General features: G+C 41.0%; 1 protein-coding gene across 2 annotated transcripts in view; it reads left to right on the top strand.

The window, feature by feature from the left end:
- Positions 1-21583, top strand: part of TAFA1 (TAFA chemokine like family member 1) — a 560993-nt gene that overhangs the window by 386186 nt on the left and 153224 nt on the right. The window lies entirely within an intron of this gene.

The raw sequence follows: 21583 nt of genomic DNA, 5'->3' as shown, positions 1-21583 counted from the left end.
CTTTTCTGTTGTGTGACCTTGGGCAGGTCACTTAACTTCTCTGTGCCTTAGTTTCTTCAGCTGCAAAATGGAGATTCAAGACCCGTTCTCTTGCCTACTTGGATAGTGAGCCCCATGTGATACAGGGACTGGATCTTGCCTGATTAACTTGTATCTACCCTAGTGCTTAGAACAGTGCTCGACACCTAGTAAGCACCTAACAAATACCATAACAAATAGAACTCCCTCCCCTTTCAATACCACAGACCACAGCTCTCCCAATCTTCAAAGCCCTTCTGAAATCACATGACCTCCAGGTCTCCTTTCCTGAATGATTTCTTATCTTCTCACCTTATGTCAATTCATCAAATCAGCACCATCTAAGCACTTAAGTACTTACAATGCTCAGTAGCATTTAGGTACATATCTTTATACCCTGTTAAGTCCTCCTATCTGTAATTTATTTGACTGGCTATCCCCCTGCTAGACTGCAAGTTCTTCGAGGGAAAAAATCTTGTCTACTCGTTGTAACTGTAGCCTCTCAAACACTTAGTACAGTGCTCTACACACATTAGGCACTCAAGGAAAACTTCTGATTAGCTGATAGATTGTATTCTCCTTTTAGAATTAGACACTGGACGAATTAGAATTTGAAAAAAAATCCATGCCTCCTGCTGCTTGATCTGTTTAATATAAAAAGAAGAAAAAGACACAGCTCTTATTCTTTTGTTATTGCTACACCAGGTCTTGACTCTGTCTCCATTGTTTCTACTTTCCCTGACAGTGATAGGTTTTTCCAATTTCACCTCCTCAGCTGTTCTGGAATGAAATTAAATCTCATTGGGGCTTTTTGGTGCATGGGACTAGGAGAGGGGTCATCAGAAGCTTTGTCCTCTGCAGGCTCTTTATGCAACTCAAACTCTCACTTATTCAAAGTAGATTTGGATCTCATGATTATTGAATTCAGTTAGAAATGACTATTAAAATTCAGGCCAAGATTTTCTTTTAATTTTTCATATTATCCATTTATCTAAATCACCCAAATTTGTTCCTCCTCGAGCTGTGACTTAGTTCATTATTATGTATTCTCCTCTGTGCTATGCACTCTATAAAGCACTTAATAACTGTTTGATTGATTGATAGGTTGATGAACACAGAGTGATGAAACACCATTCTATTCTATCTTGAGCATGCTGCAATTCATCTCTGCTCAAAAGGCTTTGTCCTTTAAGATTGGCCTGGTACATTCTGTCTTCCCTTCAGCCATTTTGGCTTCTTAGGGGGTTCAATCTGTTACATGGTAACTCCTTTTGTTTTCCTCTCTGAGGAATATATGGCCTGTTCATTTTAGTTTTGCTTTGAAAAGAGTTTCACCACATCACTGATGACTGAAACCTCCCTGATATGTTTGTTAGGAATATGTCCTCCAAGTGAGACATATGCATTTTTTCTTGGTGCCACCTTCTTTTCCTCAGACCATGCTGTTGACTAATGTGCTGTTAGCATGCTGCTATCTATCCCTATCAAGCAATAGCATTTATTGAGAGCTTACAATGTGAAGAGCACTGCTCAAAGAGCTTGGGAGAGTGTAAGTGCTTAGTACAGTGAAATTCATACAGTAAGCATTCAATAAATACAATTGAATGAATATAATAATAATAATAATAATAATAATAATAATAATGGTGTTTGTTAAGTGCTTACTATGTGCAAAGCACTGTTCTAAGCGCTGGGGAGGTTACAAGGTGATCAGGTTGTCCCACAGGGGGCTTACAGTTTTAATCCCCATTTTACAGATGAGGTAACTGAGGCACAGAGAAGTTAAGTGACTTGCCCAAAGTCGCACAGTTGATAGTTGGCAGAGCCGGGATTTGAACCCATGACCTCTGACTCCAAAGCCCGTGCTCCTTCCACTGAGCCACACTGCTTCTCCATACTACAACAGAGTTGGTGGACCTGTTCCCTGCCAACAAGGAGTTTACAGTCTAAAGTCTAGATTGTTTCAGTAAGAATCCATATGATATGGATTACAAAAGAGGAACTGTAATGTTTACAGCTCATCATCTGGCAGTGATGTTGGACTTCCCAGCCCCACATTCATACTGTCATCTTTCTCAGGTGCCTCTCAAAAGTAGATTTCTCACTTGGTTTCAGAAACTACACCCTCCACCTGCACATTGACTCCATCCTTTCTCACCTGATAAAAATACTTCTTTACAGTCATCATCATCATTGCCATCTTCAACCACTCTCTCATGGCTCATTCACTCCTGCTTTCAAACATACCCTGGTCTCCCTTTCTTTGGAAGCAACTATGGCATCCAGCAATCAGCCCATTTTCCTCCTCCCATTCAGTCAGTCAGTCAATTGTATTTATAGAGTACTTACTGTGTGCAAAGCACTGTACTAAGCACTTGGAAGAGTACAATATAATAATAAACAGACACATTCCCTGTCCACAAGGAGTTTACAGTCTACATTCCCATCCAACATTTTAGAATAGATTGTATGTATACACCATCTCTACTTCAATCAATCAATTAATTAATACTACTCATTGAATGCATAGTCTGTGCAGAGCTTTGGGAGACTGCAATACTGTTCATAAACATGATTTCTGCTCTCAAAGAGTTTACAATCCAGATAATAAGAGAGACACTAGGATAAATTTCAGGTAGGAGGAAACAATAGAGTATAGAGATATGTACATAAGTGCTACTGGGAGGTGAGGGGATGGGGCTCGGTGCTTAGGTGGAACTGAAGTGCTCACATGGCATTTGGGGGTGAGGAGGATAAGGTGTGAAGAGATGAGAGATTAATCAAGTTAGGCTGCCAGAAGGAGATGTGATTTCAGTAGCATTGGGATAGCAGAAGTTTGACAAATCTGAAGGCAGAGGGAGTTCCAGGCAGGAGGGAGTTCCAGGCTGGTGGTGGGAAATACAAAAATGAGGCATAGTGAATTGGTTGGCTTGAGAGGAATGAAACATGAGAACTAGGATGTATTGGGTGAAGAGTGAGGATAGGTAGTTGGGAGATTGATGATTGAATGCCTTAAAGCCTCTCTTTGATGCTGATGGGCAATCTTTGGAAGTTTTTGAAGAATAGGGAGATTGGCACAGGTTGATGATGTAGTAAAATGATCCATGCAGCAGAGTGAAGTGTGGACTGGAGAGGGGAGAAACTAAAGGCAGAGAGGCTAGTGAGGAGGCTGATACACTAGTCAAGTCAGGATATGACAAGGGCCTGGACCAGTGTGGTGGCTTCTCCTCCAACTCCCTTCCTGATTCTGTACAATCTGTTTTCTGCTGGTTTACTCCACAAGACCTCTATCAGTTTCCTACCAATTCTCTTCTCACCCTTTGTGCTAATTATTTTCAGTCCCCATGGGCAGCTCTTACCAAATATTATTGATTATATATGTTTGGATTTTATTGAAATTGATGGTGTTCTTTTTTCTCCTCTTGCATTCACAAACGCATAGACCTTGTTTATACGATGGAAGATGGGCCTGTCACTTCTCAATTTTTTCTCTATTTCCATCCCATTACAAGGATCCTGCTGGCAATCCATTAGAGCTTTGAATGAGACATCTTTAAGCAAGACATTTTCCCTTTCCCATTCCACTGTATAGTTAGCAAATGTAAACAGTTGCCAATAATAAGGGGTGATCCAGTATAGGTCTTATTTCCTATTCCTAGTTGAATTTGTTGAATAGTGACTACGAATTGACCAGAAAAGCTTTGGTGAGATTTTGTTTACAGATTAGACTCCTCTGGAGAGGTGAATACAATATGGAATGCTGAAAGTATTTTTTCCATTTCCATAACACAACTGCAGCTAATCTTCTCCAGACTTACAGAGAGAGAGCCAATTTCACTTTTATGGACCCCATAACAACAAAAAAATTTATTTCCACTGAGTCAAAAAATTTCTCGTAATCACTGAACATGAAGCAAATTGGCAATTAGTATTCTGGATATGTTTCTAGCCAGCAGAGGAAATCAGCCAGTCAATCAGTGGTATTTATTGAGCACTTTGTGCAGAACACTGTACTAAGCTCTTGGGAGAGTACACTACAAATAAAGGTGGTGGACACGATCTCTGCCTTCAAGGGTGTAACCCATAGTTGAGTAAAATCTGATTTATTCTCTGCTGGTATGCAGTTGAAGGTCATTCTTAATGTTCATTCAATTGTATTTAATGAGTGCTTACTGTGTGCAGAGCACTGTACTAAGCGCTTCTAATAGGGGTTAGAATGATTCTGATGAAAATCTTTTTTTATTTGTGGCAGCAGAGTTGTTGGGCAGTAGTTTCAATGATTTTCAGTTTCCAAAAAACAGCATAGTCTTTATTTTTTCCCACAAAATGGAAGTGCACCTGTTCAGAATGTATTAAATTAACTGTTTTGCAAGCCCTGAGAGGTATGTGTTCAGCTTTGAGATAGTCCAATCTCTATATTATCACTGCTGGCACATTTTTCACATTTCATATGGTAAATGGAATATTCCACTCCTTTACAAGTATACTCAGTTCTACCATAATGTGTGTTTTCAGTACACATTGTGGTTTGAATGTGATAGGGGATTAGGAAACATTCTCAGACAGTGTGAATTTGTACCGGCCTGGCATGACACATTATTGAAGAAATTGCTTGTGCTCATGCATGTGGCTTCAGAATTGGTGAATATTACTGAAAGAGATTTCCACAACATTGGGTTTCTTAAGGAGTAGCAGTAGTAGTAGCAGTATTACTAATAATAGTACTACTAATGCACACCATCTCACTGTACCTCAATCTTGTGTAGCTTGCCGCCGACCTCTCGCCCACATCCCGCCTCTGGCCGGGAACATCCCTCCTCTTCATATCAGACAGATATTTACTCTCCCCAACTTCAAAACCTTATGGAAGGCACATCTCCTCCAAGAAGCCTTCCCTGGCTAAACCCTCCTCTCCTCTTCTCCCACTCCCTTCCCTGACTTGCTCCCTTCATTCATCCTCCCTCACAGTACATATGTATACATCTCTTATTTATTTGTTTATTTATATTAATGTCTGTCCACCCCTCTAGAATGTGAGCTCATTGTGGGTAGGGCACATGTCTTTTTGTTGTTGTATTGTACTCTCCCAAGTGCTTAGTACAGTGATTTGCACACAGTAAGTGCTCAATAAATAGGATTAAATGAATGAACTGACTGAATAGTAGTAGTAGTAGCAGTGGTATTTTTTTTAAGTGCCCCCAGGTACAATGCACTGCACTAAGCTCAACAGAAAATACAACAGAAACAAGAGACAGATTATCTGTCCATCAGGAGTTTACACTCTAATGCATCCCTCCCTTTATATAAAAACTGGGTGTATTTCTGTATTGATTCCAGCTTCAGCCTTGGAAGAAAACAATTTACTGTGTGAATTTAGAAGAGTAGAGCTCACTGTTGAATTATGTGCATATTTTATCTGTGCTGATTTAGTTTGTCATCCTTTCTCAATTTCAACTTTCCAGGCTGGTGGGACATTCTGTTTCAGCCTTATGCCTCTTTCAACACTCCAAGCTTTCTTTCTGTTGTTACTTTCAATTTTTTTCTTCTCGAAAACTTCATAGATAAATTCAATCTGTCCCATTCTCATTTCCATAAAAATAAAAATGTTCTCATCACCTTGCGGCTGGTTGACTGCAACAGTCTCCTTATTGGCCTCACTGCCCCCAGCCCCTCCCAACTTTATTCTATGAATAGCTGCATGTATTATCTTTTTAAAATGTCAATCAGCACATAACATTCTCCTCAAAATTCTTTAATGACTTCAGGGAATAAAACAAAACTTCTCTCAACTTCAAGACATTACTTATTTACTCTCTTTTACTGTATCCTACCTTGTGCTCCTGCCCCTCCGGAGGAAACATAACTGACCCTTCATCTTGACTCTCCTGCCTCTGACCCCATTGCTCACATCTACCCCCATAATCTAGAACACACTCTGCCCTGAGCTTCCCCAAGCCATGTCCTTCCCCTCATTCAAAACCTTCCTAAAAAGTGATCTCTAGTAAACATTCACAGATTAATCCTCTGAACTTCTCAGTCATGTCATATCTTCAGGCACGTCAGCATTCATATATTAATCTGTATACTGGCTATTTATTCATTCAATTGAAGCATTGTTTATACATTTTCTCACACTTAATTACGGTATGTTCATCTTTTACATTGACTCTCTCCGTTAGATTATAAACTCCTTGGGACCATGGATCATATGTTTTATTTCTTTCGTATGCTTCCAAGAGCCTCATGCAGTACTCTGCATGCATTAAATGCACAAAAAATTCTGCTGATACTTGATATTTGTTCCTATCTTGACACTGTTTCCATTTTTACCTTATTTGCTGATGAGGTTCTTCATTGTAATTACTATCTATTCCCCTGACAGTTATATTTAAGTTGTAATTCTCATAATTCTTCTGCAATTGACACTTTTGCATTAGTTACTGAGTCCTTTTGTTTCAGGGTTCTTGGACAATGTCTATTCTTCATTCACGCATAGTATCAACTGGTCTGAACCAGTGAAAAAGCTGCTTTCACCTATGTGTCTGTCAGTATGTCTGTCAGTATGGAGTCAATATTGCTCTGCTTGACTCCACCAGGGCTTATACAGACATTTAGCCCTACTAAAACAGTCTTACTATCTTTTTTCAAATGATGATGATGATGATAGTATTTGTTAAGCGCTTACTGTGTGCTGAGCATTGTTCTTAGCGCTGGGGTAGATACAAGGTAATCAGGTTGTCAGATAATCACGTGGGGCTCACAGTCTGAATCCCCATTTTACAGATGAGGTAACTGAAGCACAGAGAAGTTAAGTGACTTGCCCAAAGTCACACAGCTGACAAATGGCAGAGCTGGGATTAGAAACCATGACCTTTGACTCCCAAGCCTGTGCTCTTTCCACTAAGCCACGCCACAGAGGCATTTGTAATGTCTTTCTAATGCATGACAGTATCAATATCTCATTGTGACAAGGTGTATGTTGCTTTCATTTGAAACACACCTTGAACTTCTCATAGAATCCTTCACTTTCCTCACTCACTGGCTGTTCATTGGTAGTAATTCAACTTCTGTAATGCTTAATGTGCAGGATGAGTGTAGCTGCTCTCAGAGAAATGATATCAAGCTTTCTACTGATGTCATTAGAAGAAGCATGGCTCAGTGGCAAGAGCATGGGCTTGGGAGTCAGAGATCGTGGTTTCTAATCCCGGCTCTGCCACTTTTTTTTTTAATGGCATTTATTAAGTGCTTACCATGTGCAAAGCCACTTGTCAGCTGTGTGACTCTGGGCAAGTGTGAGCCCCACATGGGACAACCTGATTACTTTGTATCTACCCCATCACTTAGAACAGTGCTTGGCACATAGTAAGTGCTTAACAAATACCATCATTATTATTACATCCTTCTTCTTAATAAATCCAGTGACAGTTTAAGCCTTGCATGCTGTACTGGGAAGCAGTGTTGCCTAGTGGAAAGAGCATGGGCCTTAAAGCCAGAGGACCTGGGTTCTAGCCCTGACTCTACCACTTGCCTGTTGTGTGACCTTCGGCAACTCATTAAATTTCTCTGTGTCTCAGTTGCTGCATCTGCTAAATAGGGATTAAATATCAGTTCTCCCTCCCCCTTAGATTGCAAGCCTGATGAGGGACAGGGACTGCCTCTGTCCTAATTATCTTGTATCTACCCTGGCGCTTAGTGTGGTGCTTGGTACACTTACTATCTACAGCTCTACGAATACCACCACTGTTATTATTATTACTGTCCCAAGTGATAAATGTTGAATACGCTGACCCATTCAACCCTTTGGTGTGGAATTTTCAGCACACTTTTAGCAACACAGCATTCAGAGTGCCCCCTTGCCCCTAGGATGGTAATATCCCTTCCACTTTAGTCAGGCGGATCCTTGAATAATTGGGATATAATAGCCCTCCTCCTTATTACACTGCGTCATTGCTTGAACTCCTCACAACCTGGTTGGACCTAACATAGTTCATCCTCTGATGAACTTCACAACTCTGTATCCTTCCACAACTACATCAATTCTGAAGTAGGAAAGGAGGATGCTGTGAATGACTATATATCTGTGCATGTGAAATTCTCCTAATACATGGAGGATACTTGAGCAAGAAAGAAATCTATAAGGAAAACACCAGAGAAAAGAAAAAGTTAGAAGTAAACGCAGAATCATTTTGATGGGAGGAACTTTCTGCTTTGCTTACTTCTCTCTGGAGTAATGGTCTCTGCCTCAGTCAACAAATTCATGCATTTGCCATTCATCTCTATAGTGAAGCTGAGACTATACCAACAGAAATGACATAACAGACCTCGCACAAGATAACTAGACAGAAGTGATGGAAGTGCACTTTTCAGCGATGTTCCTAACATCTGATAAAACACAAATTGTAATTAAGGGGATATTTATTGCAAACATGTCAGGACTTGAATAACAGCAGAAAGGACCATCCCGGGATCATCCCCGGATCATCCCCAGCCCACGTCATCCCCCTGGCCTGGAATGCCCTCCCTCCCCACATCCGCCAAGCTAGCTCTCTTCCTCCCTTCAAGGCCCTACTGAGAGCTCACCTCCTCCAGGAGGCCTTCCCAGACTGAGCCTCCTCCTTCCTCTCCCCCTCCTCCTCCTTTCCATCACCCCCACCTTACCTCTTTCCCTTCCCCACAGCACCTGCATATATGTATATATGTTTGTACGGATTTATTACTCTATTTATTTATTTATTTTACTTGTACATATCTATTCTATTTATTTTATTTTGTTAATATGTTTTATTTTGTTCTCTGTCTCCCCCTTCTAGACTGTGAGCCCACTGTTGGGTAGGGACCGTCTCTATATGTCGCCAACTTGTACTTCTGAAGCACTTAGTACAATGCTCTGCACACAGTAAGCGCTCAATAAATACGATTGATTGATTGATTGATTGATTGATCGATCATGTTCATTAGAGGTACTGGTCAGTGCATATGTTATACAAACTTAAGTAGAAACCTTTGAGGAACTCAGAACTAGTAATTCACTTAGGATACAAGCCTCCAGTGTAAATAAAGATTAATCTGGGAAGGGAACTAAATGAAAGCAACAGCTTTTCTGGGTTTCTTTTGTTTGCATAATTAATGCTCAACATTAAGTGTTCACTCAGCTGATGCATGTATGGTACCCATGAAGCAAATGAACTCAAATGCTAACAATTTGTTATATTATTTCGAGGGCTATACATTTGTTTGAATCTCCAGTAATGCTTTGAAAGCTAATTACTTTGAAAAATAAACAAACCAATATGCAAATACATGCACAACAGTGCCAGTTGGTTGTCTGTAGTTTTCATATTGAATACAATTCCCCAGGGACAAGACCAAGCTTTTTCTAAATTGCTAACTGCTGTAAGTAACCTGTGAAAATTTATTCTGCTTTGCCACTGTCTCTGACAGTCTCTTAATCAAACTAACTTTAAAAGAGTTGAAACAAGCATTACCAGCTCATGTAAGTTTTCTCAATGTCACCACAGTCTTTGTGTGTTTGATTTCTGTAAGTGAGAGAGACATTGATTTTTAAAGGATTTGGTTCTGCAGGGAGCCAGTAGCCTGCTAGGTCAGAACTAGGTAGTATTTTCATCGCATTAGTAGTTGAACTTTCTTTCAAATCCAAAATTGATGCTACTAATAGTGGGACCCTAACTGAACACGATGTTGTGCCTGGAAAGGCTGATCTGCAACTGATGATCCATTATACCCTTTGTGCACAGAAAGATTGCCCTATGCCAAGCTGAAGGTCCAATTTGTTTATTGGATTCCTGATGTTCCCAAAGCCTTTGCTATTGTTTGCAATTGTTCTTTTCAGTATCTTTAACATGCTTGTTCTGGCCTTCCCGCTTGTGCATTTCACATTTCAGTTCACCGCACAGCAGTTGTGTGGGTATTCCACTATAGCCCATTTCCCAATTAACCTACACATCAGGCAAAAACTCCTCACCCTCGGCTTCAAGGCTCTCCATCACCTCGCCCCTTCCTACCTCACCTCCCTTCTCTCCTTCTACAGCCCAGCCCACACCCTCCGCTCCTCTGCCGCTAATCTCCTCACTGTGCCTCGTTCTCGCCTGTCCCGCCGTCGACCCCCGGCCCGCGTCCTCCCCCTGGCCTGGAATGCCCTCCCTCCACACATCCGCCAAGCTAACTCTCTTCCTCCCTTCAAAGCCCTGCTGAGAGCTCACCTCCTCCAGGAGGCCTTCCCAGACTGAGCCCCCTCCTTCCTCTCCCCCTCCTCTCCCTCCCCATCCCTCCCGCCTTACCTCCTTCCCTCCCCACAGCACCTGTATATATGTATATATGTTTGTACATATTTATTACTCTATTTATTTATTTATTTTATTTGTACATATTTATTCTATTTATTTTATCTTGTTAATATGTTTTGTTTTGTTGTCTGTCTCCCCCTTCTAGACTGTGAGCCCGCTGTTAGGTAGGGACCGTCTCTATATGTTGCCAACTTGTACTTCCCAGCGCTTAGTACAGTGCTCTGCACACAATAAGCACTCAATAAATACGATTGAATGAATGAATGAATGAATGAATGAATGAATGAATTAATGAATGAATGTGTCCCAGCAAAACTGTGTTGCGATGCTGGTGAATTGATTGCACTCAAGGAACTTGTTGTTGGTGATCTCTTGTCATTTGATTTATTAGACTTCCAGCTGATGCTTATGAGACCACTCATGGGAGGGGCGGGGCAGAAGAGTGCCAAGTACATTCTCTGACAGTCCCAAGTTTGCTACTAAACAGATGATTGACCCTTATATGCAGCTTAAGATGATAATGATAATTGTGGCATTTGTTAAATGCTTACTACGTGACGAGCACTGTACTAAGCACTGGGATAGATACCATTTAGGAAGATCAGACACAGTGTCTGGCCCACGGGCAATCTATTGGGGAGGGAAAACCGGTAGTTGAATCCCCATTTTACAGGTGAGGAAACTGAGGCACAGAGCAGTAAAGTGACTTACCCAGTGATATTTGCCCACTGTCACACTAGGTGGTCTTCAGATTGGACCCACTCTGCCCTTCACAGGGCTCATAGTCTTCGAGAGAGGGAGAACAGGTATTTCACCCTCATTTTACATATAAGGAAACTGAAGAATTGAAAAGTTATGTGACTTGCCTAAGGTCATGAACAGGTAAGTGGGAGAGCAGGGACAAAACCCAGGTTTCCTAATTTCTAGTCCTAAGCTCTTACCACTAGACCATACTGCCTATTTTTAGCCCTGGGTTCTGAGCTGAATGTGTAAAACAGTGCATAACCTCCTCAGGGTCTTTTTGAACTATGTGCCTTGGGTCTTTAGCCTTCAGCTGTTCATGGATTCATTCATTTATTCATTCAATCATATTTATCAAGTGCTTACCATGTACAAAGCACTGTACTAAGTGCTTGGGAGAGTACAATATAACAACAAGCAGACATTCTGTGCCCACAACGAGCTCACAGTCTAAAGGGGGTTTCCATGTGGTGTTTTTATTACCAAAGCATCTTACATTAATTAGTTATTTACTACTCGCGGCACCCCTGCGAGGTAGGGTTCAGATATTATTATACCCAATTTACAGCTGGGGAAACTCTAACATAGGGAGGTTAAGTGGTTTGCCCAAGGCTGCACAGGGAATGGGTGTCAGAGTTGGGACTTGAACTCAGGATCTCCAGCTTTCAGGACTGTGGTTCTTCCATCGCACTACGCTGCCTCCCCAATGAAGGATAATTGTCTCATGGATTATATTGTCTCATGGATGATTACCTCATCAATAATTGTTGCTTGATGATGCTCGTGGCCTGTTGAGATGGAAAAGTTTCTTAGTGGATTGGAAGCATGTTGTGATGAAAGGTTCTTGGACGCTTGTCGCATAATATAAACATAGCAACGAAGAATAGGCTGAATAGGACTGGACCTAATATACAGCATTTCTTTAATCCCTACCTTTAAAGCCTTATTAAGCCTCCAGAGGCCTTCCCCAACAAAGCCCTCATTTGCTTTTATCCCACTCCCTTCTGCAGCACACTGGCATTTGGATTTGCATCCTCTATTCACTCCACACTCATTCATTCAATTGTATTTATTGAGTGCTTACTGTATGCAGAGCACTGTACTAAGCGCTTGGGAAGTACAAGTGGGCAACATACAGAGACGGTCCCTACCCAACAGCGGGCACACTCAGACCCACAGGATTTATGTAGATACACATAATTTATGTTATTCTCTGTCTCCCACTCTAGACTGTAAGGTCTTTGTGGGAAGGGAACATGCCTACCAATCTGTGTTTGTACTGTGCTTATGCTCATACTCTCCCAAGCACTTAATACAGTGCTCTGCACCCTGTAAGTATGCAATAAATATGATATTGAGGGATTGATTGGTGATAGGAAGAGCCTAATCAACCAGTTATCCCATCATGGAATAGCCAAAGCCCAGATGTGATGTTGATGTTCATTATTTTTCTGAGGTCTATGTTCACAATATGGACAATTTAGTGATGCTCCCTGCACATTTCTGTATTTGTCCTGCACAGAGTCATATCTGCCATGTTATAATTCAGGTATTCAGTGAGAGACCTGGAAATTGGAGTCAGAATATGCTTTTAATCAACCAGGAAACACTTTCAACTCAACAAGCTATAAACATAATTGAAATTCATTGAGACAGTCAATTATGAGCTGCTATGGGGTGAAGATTGTGTTCTTGAAGCAGACATACAGATACAAGCACACACACACACACACACAGAAAAAAAATCTAATGATTATGAATTCCTTTTCAACGTTGGCACCCTACATTCAACCACTGCTCTTTTTTATGTTATTTGCTAAGCATTTACTATGTGCTAGGCACTGTGCTAAGTGCTGGAGTCGCTACAAGTTAATCATGTTGGTCACAGTCCATGTCCTTTGTGGGGCTCACATTCTTAATCCCCATTTTACAGATGTGGTGATTGAGGCACAGAGAAGTTAAGTGAAATGCCCAAGATTGCACAGCAGACAACTGGCAGAGCTGGGATAAGAACACAGGTCCAGGACCTCACAAGCAACACAGAATTTAAAGCTGTCACTACTTCTATTAAGGCAGTACATAGGCCAATGATACACTGGTAGACTAAGAGGTAGAAAAAATAATAAAGGCAGGCTTGGCTTTTGACAAATCCTGTCCTCCCCTGACTTTCCCATCACTGTAGATGGCACCACAATCCTTCCTGTCTCACAAGCCCGTAACCTTGGCATTATCCTGGACACCTCTCTATGATTCAACACATATACTCAATCCATCACTAAATCCTGTCGGTCCAAACTTTACATCATAGCTAAAATCCACCCTTTTCTCTCCATCTAAATTGCTACCATGTTAATACAATCACTCATCCTATCCTGCCAGGTTTACTGCAACAGTCTCCTTGCTGACCTTCCAGTTTCCTGTCTCTCCCCACTCCAGTCCATACTTCACTCTGCTGCCTGGATCATTATTCTATAAAAACGTTCAGGACATGTCACCCCGCTTCTCAAAATACTCCAGTGGTTGCCCATCCACCTCTGCATCAAACAAAAACTCCTCACCATTGGCTTTAAAGCACTACACCACCTTGCCACCTCCTACCTCACCTCACTTCTCTCCTTCTACAACCGAGCCCACACACTTCGCTCCTCTAGTGCAAACCTTCTCACTGTGCCTCTATCTCTGCTGTCTCACCACAGACCCCTAGCTCACATACTGCCTCTGGTCTGGAATGCCATACCCCCTCAAATCTGACAGACAATTACTCCTTCCCCTTCAAAGCCTTATTGAAGGCACATCTCCTCCAAGAGGCCTTCCCAGACTAAGCCTCACTCTTCCTCATCTCCCATTCCCTTCTGCATCATACAGACTTGCTCCCTTTTCTCTTCCCCCCTGCCAGCCTCATAGCACTTTGTACATATCTGAAATTTTATTTACTTGTATTGATGTCTGTCTCCCTCACTCTAGACTGTAAGCTCATTGTGGGCAGGGAATGTGACTGTTTATTGTTGTATTGCACTCTCCCAAGTGCTTAGTATGGTGCTCTGCACACAGTAAGTGTTCAATAAATACGATTGAATGAATGAATGACAGACTATAATACAGTGTTTTGCCAACAGGGCATCAAGCTTAATTTCTAGTTGAAGGTCTATAAACTGTAGAGGTGTCCAACCTCCTTTATGGCTGTGAGACCTGGAGCTATCACAAAAAACATATTTAGCTTTTAGAGCCGTTTAACCAGCACAATTTGTGCCAAACTGAAAATCAAATGGCAAGAAAGAATTGCCAACAACAAAGTCTTGGAACACAGTCAGGTCACAAACACTGAAGCGATCACTCAATCAGTAGTATTAATTGAATTCTTACTCTGTCTGTGCTTGGGAGAGTATGTTAGGATTAGTAGACATGATCCCTCTAGTGCCAGTTTATTCACTGTGCCACAATCTCATCTATCGTGTCACTGACCCTTTTCCCACATCCTCCCCCTAGCCTGGAAGTCCCTCCCCCTACATACACACCAGACCACCACTCTTCCCACCTTCAAAGCATTGTCAATGTCACATTTCCTCCAAAGGACTTCCCCAGTTAAGCCTTCTTTTCTCCGGCTCACTCTCCCTTCTCCGTCACCTATACACCTGGATCTCTGACCTTTGGGCATTTGAAATTCATTCCACCCACAACCCTGCAGCACTTAGGTACACATTTTTAAGTTATATATAATAAATTAATTATTTTTAGGAATGCCTGTACCCCCTCTAGACTTTAAGGTCACTGTGGGCAGGGAATGTATCTGCCAACTCTGTTGTATTATACTCTCCTGATTATATAATATAGAGCTCTGCATGTAGTAAGCACTCAATAAATAACACTGATTGATTGATTGATTAATTGATTGAGCCCTGTCTGCAAGGAACTTACAGTCTAGTAGAGGAGACAAACATTAATTTAATTTAATGCCATTTAAACTGGCATTAAAATAAATTGCAGGTAGAAGACGTAATGGAATATAAACATATGTACATAAGTGCTTCAGGGTAGTGGCGGATGACACAGAACTGCTGAAGTGGCAGTTTGCATGGATGTTTAGAGAGGGGAGATGAGAGATTAATAAGGGAAGGCCTCCTGGAGAAAGCATGATTTCAGAAGTGCTCCAAAGATGGGGAGAACAGTGGTCTGCCAGATATGAAGGGGAGGATGGAATTCTAGACAGAAAGGAGAGTATGAGCAAAAGGTTGGTGGTGATGGAGATGAATATGGGGCAGAGTGATAGGTTGGCTTGGGAGGAACGAAGCTTGTGAGTTGTCATGTAGTGGAAGGACAGCAAGGACACATAGTGGAAAGGGGCTGATTGAGTGCCTTAAAGATGATGGTCAGAAGTTTCTGCTTGATGTGGATATGGATGGACAAGTATTGGAAGATTTTAAGGAATGGGGAGATGTGTGCAGAACTATTTAAAAAAAAGATCTGGGGAGTAGAGTCAAGTATGGGACTGGAGAGGAGAGAGTGTGGAGACAGGGAGGTCAGTCAGCAAGGAGGCTGGTAGAGTAGTCAAGAGAAGCTATGACAAGTACTTGGACCAAAATGGTTGCAGTTTGGATGTAGATGAAAGGGTAGATTCTAGAGATGTTGTGAAGATAGAAACAACAGGATTTTGTGACTTACCGAACACGGGGGTTGAAAGAGTGATCAGAGTCAAAGATAATATCAAAGTTGTGGCCTTGAAAGAAGGAGATGGTAGTACTGTTATCAACCGTCAAGCAATCAATCAATCATATTGAGCACTTGCTGTATGCATAGCACTGTACTAGGTGCTTGGGAGAGTACAATGTAACAATATAACAGAGTTGGTAGACACATTCCCTGCCTACAATGAGGTTACTGTCTAGAGGGGGAGACAGACATTAATATCAATAAATAAATTATGGATATGTACATAAGTGCTGTGGAGCTGGGTGGGGGTGGTGAATAAAGGGAGCTAATCAGGATGAGGCAGAAGAGAGTGGGAGAAGAAGAAATGAGGACTTATTTAGGGAAGGCCTCTTAGAGGAGATGCGCCTTCAATAAGGCTTTGAAGGTGGGGAGAGTAATTGTCTGTTGGATATGAAGAGAGAGAGTGCTGCAGGCCAGAGGCAGGACATGTGTGAGAGGTCAGTGGCGAGATAAACAAGAGCAAGGTACAGTGAGTAGGTAGGCATTAGAGTGAAGTTTGTGGGCTAGGTTGTAGTAGGAGAACACCAAGGTGAGGTGGGAGAGGGCGAGGTGATTGAATGCTTTAAAGTTAATGGTAAGGAGTTTCTGTTTGACGCAGAAGAGGATGGATGGACAACCACTGGAGGTTCCTGAGAACTCGAGAAACATGGATGGAACATTTTTGTAGAAGTATGATCCGGGCAGCAGAGTGAAGTATGGACTCAAATGGAGGGAACGTTAAGGGGAGGAGAGGATTTGGGGCACAATGTACATAGCAATGAAGCTCTGCTAAGCTGAACATATAAAGAGGATGGATGATAGCAAGATAATCAAGCAGCTGCTATTTGGTGAATGAAATGGGACACACTGAAGCAAGGTGGTGAAAATCCTGTAAATGCTTTAAATGATGTTATGAAGCATAGTCTCAAACAATATGACCTGATTTTTGGCCTATTGGGAAAGCACCAGGTCAGACATAAAGATGCAGGAGTGCAGCATTATCTTTATGTATAACCTGGAATAGAATCACTTATTGGCCTGTTTAACCATACATACATATATTAATTGGATGCCGAATAAGTAGAATCACTTGATTAAAGCCAACTAGATATATACTGAAACTGGAGAGAGGTCTCTTTCAAGGGTTAGAGCTGAGAATAGATCTTCCAGAATTCTTAAAGCCTTTTTAAACACCTTCAATTCTCCTCCAAAGGCTTAACAGAAGGAGTGCCAATTTGCTAACCCATCTTACTTGAAATGAATTTTAGATATTCCTGTGTTTTTAACATTTTCATGTTTTCACAATTGTGCACTTTCTGACATTGTTTCTCCTGTGCTGATTTTATTCATCATTTTTATGGTTCAGCTTAAATCTTTACTCTTGTGGATTTGGCATCCTTTATTCTCACATAATATTTTTTCCAAGAACTGGAAGGGAAGCTGAGTTTTTACATAGTTCCTGTAATCACTCTTCTTTATCCACCTGAGCCACCATTCATTATATTTTCACTGGTCCATTATGTCTCTTCAAGTACAGCTTCTGAAAAGCAATACAAAGTGCTGTAGTCCAAAAGATATAGTAAAAACTTTCCATTAAGACAGTGTGCAAAAGAAAGATGATAACTATACTTTGAAAAGAGTACAGGAACGTAGACATCTGAAAATTAATAATAATTTTGCTAACAAAAAACACCTTGAAATGAATCAAATATTATGCAGGGATTGAAGAAGCTCTTATGAGGGAGGGTTGCAATTCAGAAACTCTAGTCTTGTACCTGCTCTAGTGCTTAGAATAGCGCTTGACAAATACAAGGTCTTAAATACAACAGTGATAATGAAGATGATGATAATAATAATACACACCAGTTTATTTATTGGCCACTCCAAAATGAAAGTGAATGAGCAGTAGGAAGTAAGAAGTTTCTATTAGCTTTAAGGAAATGTTGCTCTTCCTATAGTATAGGATAAGTATTAATGACATTTGAGGTTTGATAAGTGGCTGAGGTGGAAATGGTTGTCATAAAAAGACAGAATAGAACTGATATTCAGTTTGACACAACTAGAATGAATATCAAATTGATTATTATTGTGTTTTGACCAAGTTTCAGGAACCCAATGTTGACTTTTTTGGTCTCTTTACGTCCTGAAATGCATTATGAATTAGTGACAGTAAGTACGCGTAGAACTGTATAATAGGTGTGGCATGGGAAAGGATCTAGATTGTGATAGAGAATAATCAACTCTGGGAGTCATATGCAGCAGAGCTGGCAAAATAGAGGCCTATGCCATGAATTAATGATAACTTTGATGAAAAGAGCCAGGTGGTTATGAAGAAGGGCTGCTAATCTTTTGTGGTCTGCCTGGTATGCTCAAATGTCATTTTTACTAATTGCAAATGATATGGCAAATAGCACATTAATGGTATATGTAGATGATACTAAATTTCAAACTTCTTACTTAAGGCACTAAGGTACCATAAAAACAACTTGAAAGAGGAAGGCAAAAGGAAATAATAAGATGGAAAATGTCTACAATTACAAAAGCCAAGGGACCTGTATATGAGATCACTTGAGTCGAATAACAGGGTATGAAATGAAAGACCACAACAGATCAAGAGGGAAAATATAAAAGGCTGATTCAAGTGAGAAATGGAAAAAGGAAACAAAATGAAAAATGTTAAGACCTAGAGAAATAGCCAAAATATGTTGACACTTAGAAACCATTTAAAAATAAATAATGATTTTTAAATTATAAAGGTTTGCAAATCAGAATGGGCCAAAATCCACAATCCAAGTTTTGGGAACCTTAGTACAATGCACAAAGTAAATGCTAAATAAATATGATTTATTGATTGATTGGAACCCCTTTTGAATACTGATCTGAATATTGACCTCTAGCTCACATCCTGCCTCTGGCCTGGAACACCCTCCCTCTTCATATATGACAATCAATTACTTTCCCCACCTTCGAAGCCTTATTTGCAGGCACATCTTCTCCAAGAGCCCTTCCCTGACTAAGCCCTCATTTCCTCTTCTCCTAGTCCCTTCTGCATCACACTTGCACTTGATTTGTTCCCTTTATTCAGCCCTACAGCACTTTTGTACATATCCATAATTCATTTATATTAATGTCTGTCTCCCCCTCTGTAAGCTCTTTGTGGGCAGGAAATTTGTCTACCAACTCTGTTATATCGAACTCTCCCATGTGCTTAGTACAGTGCTCAATAAATGTGATTGATTGATGGATTGATTTTGTTTGAATGAGAAAGATAAACATGGTTCCTTTAACATGTAATTCTCTCATATAATCCAGCTTTAAATTTCTTCTTTCAACTTTGAATTTCAATTTTTAAATGAAATTAATGAGCATCTTTGAGGTGCTTGTCATTGTTACTGGCAATATGGACTGGGTGTGTGTGTGTGTGTGTGTGTGCGCATTTATAAATCTGTGTTTATTAATGCAAAGTAATATTTGAATAGATAGAAAAGATTTTTTCTGTTTCCTCTGTTATGCATTTTAAGATGGAATATATGAAAACAGTAACTTGAAATGCACAACATATCCTTGAGAAAAGAGGCCACATTTAATATGTGGTACTAATTTTGATTAAGACTTCCCCCCAAAAATGTCAGTGCTAGATTGGAATAGATATTTGCAAAGGCGTCTAACGTTACCATTGTATAAAAGTAAGTTTTAAAACACTAATCATTTTACATATCTGGCTCCAAGCAGAGGAAAAACTCATTACAAATTTTTGTATTTTTCAAATACTACATATAGACCACTGAGGGTACCTGACCAGGAGTTTTGAATGGCCAATGATGGCTCACAGTTTGGCTTACTGCAAAACTGATCTAAAACCTCTCTAAGACTGGGAGTCTTCCTTTTTTAGGATATTTCATAAGAGCTTAGGGTTTGTCAAGCACAATTCTAAGTACTGGGGTAGAGAAAAGTTAATCAGATAGGACACACTCCCTGAACCACAGGAGGCTCACAATCTAAGTACAAGGGAGAACAGTATTGAATCCCCATTTTGCAGTTGAGGAAACTGAGGCACAGAGAAGTGAAGTGACTTTCCCAAGGTCACACAGGCACATAGTGGAGCCAGAATTAGAACTCAGGTCCTCTGACTCCCAGGCCCGGACTTTATTCACTAGGCCACACCGTTTGCCCTGAGGAGTCACTCTTATTGACAACAGATCCCAGATCCAGGTAAGCCTCAGAAGACGGCTAGTCACAAACTCCCCAAGTAGAAGGGTTAGTTCTGGGTCCCTCCTTCCTGGATCTAGTCCAAGACACATTTCTTAGAATATTCCTTGACCAGGTGACTTTAACCCTGAAGTGTGACCCATACCTCACCTTGAATACCCAAAATCTATGAGTTAAGGATTTCCTGAAGCTGGCAAGGGCCACACAGAACCTAGAACCCTACACATCTTCATCCCCTGGATTTGGCTCATGGTCTTAGACACAGGTGGGGAAGTGTGCATTCCCCTCATTCTCCACCTCCTTGGGAACTCCTTGTTCCTTGTTCAACAGGTAAAAAGCCTCCAGGAAACCCCAGGCTGAACTGGTCCTAACCCAAATCCAATTATTTTGGTGGAACTGAAGGATTCTTCAGGCTGCAGGCATCCGGGTACTAGCCAAGACAGGGATTCAGCTACATGCTTCCAACTTCCTAGGACACCACCAAATGGCAAGAGGAAGATCCTGTATATTTTTGTCCTGTAGCTATGGATTGTCAATCCATAGACCCAGCGACTGCTGCTCACATTACACTCAAGTGTCAGTTCTTCAAAGAGCAACTTGAGCCTTGCATCTCTATTGTTTCGAATTAAGCTTTGTTCTTTCTCCTGCAGGAGAGATGGCAGGGACCATATCTCATATATTTTGAAGGCAGCTAGAGCACTGTCAGTGTTTAATAAATGTTGATGTCACTGCTACAAATATCATATGCAAGGTTCTCCCTCCGCAAAAGTCAGAAATCATTTCACTTTACACCCAGGCAAGCCTCATATCTGTGAGACCAGATATGTCAATCATAATTTAAAACTATATTTTCAAGTATATTTCACAGTTTAGGTTTAGTAGACATACATTCTGTCAGAATTTATCATGTGCACTTTGCGTAGCCCTGGTTAGACAAGCATTTATCTTAGCACAATATTTCATGGACGTGATCGAATGGATTCTAGAAATGTCGACAGCTCTTCTCTATAATTTACAAGGAGGAAAGTCTTCAATCCTCTTCCTATTTGAAAAGGCAAGGCCAGCTTCAGATGATAAGCAAGGTAAGCTCTGCCAAAGTATGAAAGTCCAATCTCTCTAGGGATGGGGTCAGGCTGTCTTGAAAAGAGGAGAGGATGTCCAGCAGTTGGAACTTCCTGTGCTGCTGTGTTAAGTGCTTAGAGATCAGCTCCTGGTTGAAAACATACCATAAAAATATTTTCACATGGCAAAGCATTTTTCTCTGCTTAAGCCATACCTAGGATGAAAAAGAAATTAGGGCAAGTTATTGTGGGGGCTGTTTTAGACTACACTTTTTTTCCCAATAATTTTCCTCATGCATAGCCTTCAGGCAGTCACATGACAAAACACATGGTGTCTGAGAAGCAGCGTGGCTCAGTGAAAAGAGCCCAGGCTTGGAAGCCAGAGGTCAGGGGTTCAAATTCCGGCTCCACCACTTGTCAGCTGTGTGACTTTGGGTAAGTCACTTCACTTCTCTGGGCCTCAGTTATCTGGAAAATGGGGATGAAGACTATGAGCCCCACGTGGGACAACCTGATCACGTTGTATCTTCCTCAGCACTTAGAACAGTGCTTGGCACATAGTAA

The sequence above is a fragment of the Tachyglossus aculeatus genome, chromosome X1 (assembly GCF_015852505.1).
Source record: "Tachyglossus aculeatus isolate mTacAcu1 chromosome X1, mTacAcu1.pri, whole genome shotgun sequence".
In the NCBI taxonomy this organism is placed as follows: domain Eukaryota; kingdom Metazoa; phylum Chordata; class Mammalia; order Monotremata; family Tachyglossidae; genus Tachyglossus; species Tachyglossus aculeatus.
This window is presented reverse-complemented; position numbering and strand designations above follow the sequence as displayed.